This window comes from Phacochoerus africanus, chromosome 12 (genome assembly GCF_016906955.1).
Source record: "Phacochoerus africanus isolate WHEZ1 chromosome 12, ROS_Pafr_v1, whole genome shotgun sequence".
NCBI classification, from domain to species: Eukaryota; Metazoa; Chordata; class Mammalia; order Artiodactyla; family Suidae; genus Phacochoerus; species Phacochoerus africanus.
Genome location: NC_062555.1, coordinates 16,532,137 through 16,540,796, shown reverse-complemented (window position 1 = coordinate 16,540,796; position 8,660 = coordinate 16,532,137).

Genomic DNA, 8,660 nt, shown 5'->3' with positions numbered 1-8,660 from the left:
TGACCACATTTCTCACTGACCCTGCCCGGTTTGACCCATCTTCTCCTTCTCTGTCTCCCACTGTCTCTTTTCCTGTCACCCACCCAAAAGGCTTCTCTTGGGGACAGCATCAGGGACGTTTCCTTGGCTTGCTGAATGGAGGAAGCAACCTTTTCCTACGGAACGTTGCCTCTCAGCACCACTTCTGACGCTTACTCTGGAAAGGCACCTTCCACGGTGGGTAACGTCAAGTGCATGGCCATGAACTTCCAGGCAAAATGAGCATATCCTCCATTGCCTGGTGGTATCTCACTTTTTCTGCTTTTAGCACTTGCCAGAGCCTCACCGTGTAAGAGGGAATTGCCTCTGCTTCCCTTCACGGCCACCCCAAGGCACAGCGATCGTTCCATCCCAGGGACCGAGCTGGCCAGCTAACAGGGGGAGGTGAGAACGAGCTGGGATCCACTCCCTGAATCAACGGCCAGCTGTCTGCACAAATTCAGGCAGACCTGACCCGCTTCACGATGAACCACGATATCCGCAGAAAGGCAGTCCAGCTGGGTGAGTCAGCCCCAGGTGGGCTTTGCGGGCAGCAGCATCCAGAGGCTTCATCCTCCCGACCGTTCATGGAATGCACTCGGTCTGGAAGTCGTTAGGAGCGCATAAGCCCAGAACGCCTGATGTCATCTTTAAACGGTGACATGATTCCAGAGCATAAAGCTGAACCTCACATGACTTTCCCTAACTACACGCTTATGACTGACCCCAAATTTCCAGCAGATGCACTAATCTTCTCACCCCTGCTGTGTTTGGAAGATCCTCTGTGATGCCAAAATGCACAAATGAGCTTGACTCGGACCATTCTCAGCTGCTTATGGCAGCCTCTAGCTAACTCTTACCAGCTTATTTCTATTTGAGCCAGGGCGAAAGGGCTAGCTCCTTTTCTGCATCCCTGACTCCAAATAGATGCTACTATGGGCATCCAGAGAGGCCACTGGCATGTGGTCAGCCAGTCCCTCTCTGTGTGAGGTCAGGAGCATGCCCACACCTGATTACAGGTTACTGTATGTTCCGTCCATCAGCTGGCTTTTCTTTTCAGTAAAAGGACCACCAGAGATCCAGCACTTCCACGTGGGAGGTCTACCGGCCCATCTGCCCTTGACCTTGTCCTGTGATCCAGAACTCTGCCCTGTGATAACATCCCGGGGCTGTGGCACAGATCGAAGCTTGGTAACCAGCTCTTCAAAGTCAGCAGTTACCACAGGGGAGTTGCCAACTAACTTTAATACCAGCAAGTCTGCTTCAAAGCAGAAGAGCCACCCACTCTCTCTTCTTTCTTCCTCCTTCCTTCCTTCTTCTTTCTCTCTTTCTTTCTTTTCTTCCTTCCCCCCTTCCTTCCTTTCTTTTGCTGTTGTTTAATACAGATTTTCAAGCTCTACCTGAGACCTACTGATTTCGTTTAATAAACTCTCCAGGTGATGCTATCGTGCCTGCCAGTTTTGTAAGTACTGCTCTGAAAGGCTTGTCTTCGTTTTAATCTAGTTGTAAGAGTCTAGAAGGACATGAATAGGACTGCAGGTACAAACTCGAGTCTCTACTTCTCTGATGGTTTTATTCCCTTTTCTGGTTCATAATCTTCTTTCCTCTTGCCTCTTTATAGTGAGTCAGGCATAAAGGGAAGTTGTGCAGTCATTGCTGTTCCGTTTTCACAGGCTGAGCATTTGTGGACGAGGTGACCAGATGTCTGTGGGGGTGCTTTCTCATTTGTAAAAGCAGGTTCCTCGTGTGTTCCCCAGACAGTGATTTATCCATAGACACGTTCAGTGAAGCAGTGGAGCAGAAGATATGGGAAATCAATAAATTCCAAACATCAAGAATCTATTAATGATATTATGGAACATCCTTCAAGGCAATCATGTGCTTCTTTAAAATTACATTTGCAGGAGTTCCCGTTGTGGCTCAGTGGTTAATGAATCCAACTAGGAACCATGAGGTTGCGGGTTTGATCCCTGGCCTTGCTCAGTGGGTTAAAGATCCGGTATTGCCGTGAGCTGTGGTGTAGGTTGCAGACGCGGCTCGGATCCTGCATTGCAATGGCATAGGCTGGCAGCTACAGCTCTGATTCGACCCCTAGCCTGGGAACCTCCATATGCCACGGGAGCAGCCCAAGAAATGGCAAAAAGACAAAAAAAAATTACATTTGCAAATAATTCTGCATAAAATAACTTTTTTGCATCGTAAATACTTATGGTATAAGATTAGCTGAAAAAATACGGCACAGCATTTTATGCAGACCAGCTCAACAACTTAAAATAGGAATGGAAATATGATGGAAATAGGTTCACTAAAATATTAAATGGTTTTCTCTGGGTGGATTTATTTATTGTTTTGTCTTTTGTCTTTTTAGGGCCACACCCCCAGCATAGGGAGGTTCCCAGGCTAGGGGTCTAATCAGAGCTGTAGCCGCCGGCCTATACCACAGCCACAGCAATACCAGATCCGAGCTGCATCTACAGCCTACACCACGGCTCACGGCAACACCGGATCCTTAACCCACCCAGCAAGGCCAGGGATTGAACCCACAGCCTCATGGTTCCTAGTCGGATTCATTTCTGCTGCGTCAGGACAGGAACTCCTGTTTTTCAAAATATGTTTAGTACCATTTCTCTGGATTTAAAAAAAAAAAAGTCTACAATGATTCTATTAATAGCATTTATATTCACAAGTCTGGGGCTATTCAACGACTTTTACATGGATCTTATGAGCACAAAATGAGATAACACAAGGAAGGCAGCTGAAGAAAAGGGGGGGGAGCATTTTTGTGTTTATGGTGCTTAATGGACTGCAGAGGAAGCAACAATAAAATTTTAATTTAAAAATTATCCGAGAACAGATTGTACCACCTCCACAGACAGGTGATAACTGCGTGCCAAGTTAACACATCCGCCTCCAGTTCTGCCTCAAACGACGATGTGAGGCCTTAGAGGGCCTCAGAGCAAAACGGCAACGTGTACCTCAGAGGTGAGGTGTGCTCTGCCTCACGCCCCTGTGTCCATCCATTTACTTCACCTTGTCCGTGTCACTCCTTGGCCCAGTAGGGACGTTTTTGGCCCATGAGTGTGCCCCGTGGCCAGGCTCCCCCTCCCAGCTGGTCCAGCCCTAATGTTGGGGACTGTGCCCCCAGCACCATGGGCAGTGTGGAGGGCTGGAGGCGGGCGAGCTCTGGGTCTTCCACTTTTCTCCACTCTGCTGTGCACCTGCATTGAACGCCATCCCTTTGGGTGATGACATTTGTCCGGGCCCGATGCTCAGCCCCAGTCTCGCTTCCTCTTCTTTCGTGTCTCCTAAGGGGCGTAATCCAGTGTCTAAATATAAACTGTCATCTGAAAATACATACCCACTTCTGCCAGGGCTTTTATTTTTCTCCCAGATGATGTTACCAAGGCTTCTATTAATAAAGATAAGGCCAAGTGGCCAAACATGGCTCTTCACTTCTTTCCAGGTGGAGGGAGGGGGAGCCAGGGCTCAAGGTGCCCAGACATGAGCTGCCCCCTTCTTTTCTCTGGGAAACACCACAGCAGGTGGCACTAGTATACGGGACCATGTGTGCTTGCACCTTACTGTCACATTGCAAGCAGCGTCCACCACCAGTATTGCACCTGTAGGGAAGAATACGCAAGAGGTGGACTTTGACCAAGGTGGGGTGTGCAGGAAGAGCCCCATAAACCTGGCCAGGCCCCAGCTCTCCAGCACAGCAGTTGCCTACAATTCTCACCATCCACTGCGGTACCAACTCTTCCTACTACCAGGAAGGTGCCACCACTGGAGCAATCTAATGGCCCACATGCAGCTCTGTCCTCACCCTGGCCGTGCCCCAGAGAACACACAGGGAAGAACTCGATCCTCATCCTCACTGATCTCTGCCCATACCATCCAAGAACCTCTAAATAAACCCTGCTTACTCCACTCCTAATTATAGCCATGTCGTATCGAGAGCTTACTCTGGGCCAGGCACTGCAAACATAGGACTTGTCTGAACAACACCTCTATGAGATGGTTGTTATTCTCCGTAACAGATGCAGAGACCCGGGCTCAGAGAGGTTAGATAACCAGACTCAGTCATGTATCTCAATATGGTAGAGTCTGGATTTAAACACAGACCCACTGGACTAATTCTTCTAAACCACTGTGCTTTCTTCGAATTCCAGTGGGCTGATGTAGTATTTTCAAGACAATTCAATAACTGCCCATCCTCCAAGGGCAAAGGAGTGGGGGTCAAGGGAGGGTTACACTTCTTGGCCTCAGGCTCACTCTGAGTGACCTTAGTGAGCAGGACACCAATTTGCAGTCATCCCTTCTGAAACCGAGAAAGAGCAAAGTGACACCTGAGCTGCCCTGGTGGGGATTATCCTTTCTGGGACTTGGGACATGAAGCAGGCTTCTTATAAGGGGACTCGAGGTTATGCAATTGCATCTTCTCCCAGAGTTTACAAAGGCTGAAGGAATTTGGTTCTACTATTAATAGCTCAGATGCCTCTTGCTAGAAAGGGTGACATATGTCCATCCTGAGATAACACATGACCTAGGCATGTAAATTTATGGACAGAAAGGACCCTAGCAAAGGAATCAACGGCTACTGGTTCATGGACAAGGCACAAGGAGTGAGAGACCTGGTGTCATCCCAAGGTTGGGACGGCAGTTTGTCGTTGCACCTCTACTGCTCAAAATGAACGTCGATGGGTTCTGGAATGATCCGCAGCCTAGTTACACAGAGGGTGGGAAAGAGTGATTGCTGTGCTGATGAGGGCATCGGCCTGGCTCTGAACTTCCTCCTGCCTGGTGTCCTAAATGGATCTGTCCCTCTCATTCAGATGGGAAAGCTCAGGTCGGGGGATCCAGACAAGTGTGGTGGGGGAGGGCTGGGAAGGGCACGGGGCTTAGGGTCCACGGGCCCCCATTCAGGACTACCTAGTGAGGGCGTCCCTTTATAGAAGCTGGCGTCACAGCCTTCTACCCTGTCCTGTGGAACAGCTGTCAAGGGTGCTGACCAGCAGCCTTGACTCTGCTTTCATCTAAAGTATTTTTACTGCATCTACCTTTTCCTGCCTCTGTCCTTGCGTGTGTCTCTGGTATGTGATCTCAGAATCCAGCTCAAACAGTGTATTGTGAGTGAAGGGCTGAAGATGGGAGAGAAGGTCAGGCAGAGGCACACACATATTCCCCACACCCTTGGAAAGGTCACCGTCTTATCGAGAGCACAGACACGTTTTTAGAAAAATATAAGGAAGACAAAATACATGATGCTGTGTGGTTTGAAAGGAAGAAAAATTACCTTTCTCTCAGAAGACTCATTTGTATACATGAGATTCCCAAACATGGTAAAACAGGCATCGAGGTGCAATGGAGAAACGTGGGCTTATCCATACTGTTTGTACAGTGGTACAAAAACCGTTAGAATTTTGAGGGGGAAAAATATCAGTATAGGCCTTCCCTTTCAGACATACAAAAAATAAATGAAAGCTGGAAAAAAAAATTGAGTATTTAAGAAGAAAACCACAACGAGAAGATAATAATAGAAAAAATATCTAAAACTCCAGGTGGGAAAAAATGAATTTAAGAATAGAAGTAATAAAAGAAGTCTCTAAAAAATCTGATAAATTACAGATTTGAGCCCTTTAAAATTTAAACGTTTTCCGTGGTTAACGTATTTACTAAAATACGACCTAAATGAAGAGGTTTTTTGTTTTTGTTTTTGTTTTTGTTTTTTTCAACTGAGTCAGGAAAAAATACTGCTTCAAACCAGACTAGCCAATGGTTAATTCATATCTGTATTTTTCTAAACAGCTCATAGCAATTGCCTGGTCAAAGCCGGCAGTGGAATCAACCCATTTCACAGGTAGGAAAACCGAGAGCACCAAGGGGATAAGAATATTTCTAAGTATTGTACCTTTAAACAGTTGTAGAACCCATGTGCATTTTTTCTCCAGTAGGGACCAATGGAATCTTGGGACCAAGGGACCAAGCCTAGAAATCTCCATGGCAACGGTGGTGACCAACAATTGCCCAGGGGGACTTAGGTCTGAGACAAACGCTGTGGGGAAAAAAAAAAAAATTGAAAACATTGGAATTTCAGAGAGGTGGCTGTTTATCGCAAAGAAAGTAAATACCATGTATCAAGGAGAACTGAAAGAAAGAAGCATAGGCAAACAGAACAAAAAAAAAAAACTGGGTACACTGTGATTTTTCTTCTGTAACCATTCTGCAGTGTAATGTTGAAAACACTGAAGAAATGGTTGTTTAAAATCAGAATGTGCTAATAACCCTGAGTTTTGTTTACATTCTCAACATGTGTTAGGATTCAGCTGTTGATGATAAAGGCGACATTTGTCACAAAAAATCTTTTGAGGTGTTTTGAGTTGTTTTGGAGAAAGGCACAGAAAGGTACCTATATGTGTCTATATGCATATACATTGTTTCTATTCCAAGATGCTAAACCCTAGATTGTGGCTATTTAATTTCAATCCTTGGGCTACATATGCAACACTTAGGTCACGATAACCCAGGATGGGTGCCTTCTACTGAAGGGAGGACGGCGGGGTGACAAGGTGAGTTTATGATTCAGAGTCTGTTGGACAACCGACTGTCAGAGAAAATTGAAAGAAAAATTTCCATGCGCCTCAAAAGCAGCATTCCAAAGCCATATTTTAATCAGATCATTTCATAGTTTGACTGAGGAGTCTTTTTTTTTTTTTTTTTAACAGGGAAAAGATATATATTTGTTCCAGCACATCAAGGACAAAAATAAAACGAGACTGGGGGAAACGGTTTCTTTGCAAGGCAGCTATTTAATTGATCTATTTGGAATTCATATGCCCTGTTGCTGCATGCTAATTGCAAGCCATTTTGAAGCAGAATCAGCTTGGATCACAACTGATTTAAGGCCATGGAACTGGCCTGGCCAGCTCGGGCGAGCCGTGTGCATGAACTCCCTGGTTTTACCAGGCCTGGGGAGAGAGGATTTCTTTGGCGAAGGCAGAACAACAGGCCTAGAACTCCAGGGGTGACACAGACCTTGGCGGCCTTTCAGAAGCGACAAGCCAAGTTTTGTTTTCTCTTCCTTGCATCCCTACAGCAGCGGGTAACACACTGGCACCGCACCCCCTACCCACGAACTCCCCCCCCCCCCGCCCCCACCCTGGCACCGGAGCGCTCTCAGCCGCATCTCCATCTTCAAAACAGCCTTCTGGAAAGACGGATGGCATGACTTCCGATCTAAAGGCCAACTCCAGACGCCTGGCAACACCCCCGCTGCAGCTTCATCGGGCAGCATCACACGGGTTTGTTTTCTTTTTTCTTTATTTTGGCCGTTTTCAAGAGTACCTCAAGGAGTTCCCATTGTGGCTCAGCAGGTTAAGGGCCTGACATAGTCTCTGTGAGGATGCAGGTTTGATCCCTGGCCTTGCTTAGTGGGTTAAGGATCCAGTGTTGCCCCAAGCTGCAGTGTAGGTCACCGAGGTGGCTCTGCTCCCGTGTTGCTGCACCTGTGGCTTAGGCCTCAGCTGCAGCTCTGATTCGACCCTTGGCATAAGCCACAGCTGCAGCTGTAGAAAGAAAGAGCACCTCGAATTCAAAACACCGCAGGAAGAAGAGTTAGATATGTAGCCCCGAAAGATGACATCTTAAGACTTCCTAGGCTGAAAAACAAAAACACCTGCTGACAACCAAAAACTGACCGTCGGGTCAGGCGCCTGTACCCTGGGAGGAGTGAGATCATCAAGAAGGAGCCAAAGGGAGAAAGAGGGATCCGATGAGCCTGGGACAGGCTGTATGGACCTTGTTTTTGTTCTCGAATGGGTACAGCACAAGGTCCCAAACCCTGGTCTGGGAAGCTGATGCTTTCTCTGGCAGATGTTCTGTGCAGCTTAGGAGGGAGAACGGTTCCCCACCTGTCTTCATTAACTGTCAAATAGATGCACCAAAAGGATAATTTTGCCAGATATTCAACTGCTGACCTTGGTAGCGTCGTAACCGCTTACCAAGTAAGGCATGTGGCACACGTCCCTCCAATTCTCACAGTCCTCCCTCTACCCGGCGTTACCCTCCCCAGATCTTCCTTGGAAGACTTCAAGTCTCATACGCTGAGGATGTTTCTCTGTGGCTCAGTGTCTTAAGACCCAGCATTGTCACTGCAGGGGCTTGGGTTGCTGCTATGGCTCGAGGTTCAATCCCTGGCCCCGGAACTTCCACATGCCATGGGCGTGTCCAAAAGGCAAAAGAAAGAAAGAAAGCTCAGACATTGATACTAAATGTTTAATAAGCAATTTTAGGAGCAGATACTGTATTAGTACCGTTTGATAAGTTCTGGACTAGAACATTTCTGTAAAATTAATGAATGATGGCCACTGTGCCAATGTATATAAGTAGGGGATTTCATATGATTGTATATTTTTCTACCAAAGACAATACGTGCTTTTTTTTGGTTTAAAGTTGACTTTAAAAATCCAGTGACTGAGGCTTTTCCTGAGAGACTAGGATTATGCAGACAGCATGCAAAACAAGTTTGTAGTAAAAAAAAGAGATGATAGCTAGTTACTCTATGTATTCACTGCTATCTCATATTCAGGTTATTTTCACATGTATCCTGGGAGGCTTCCTAGAGGAGACAGCCTGTGATGCAGGAC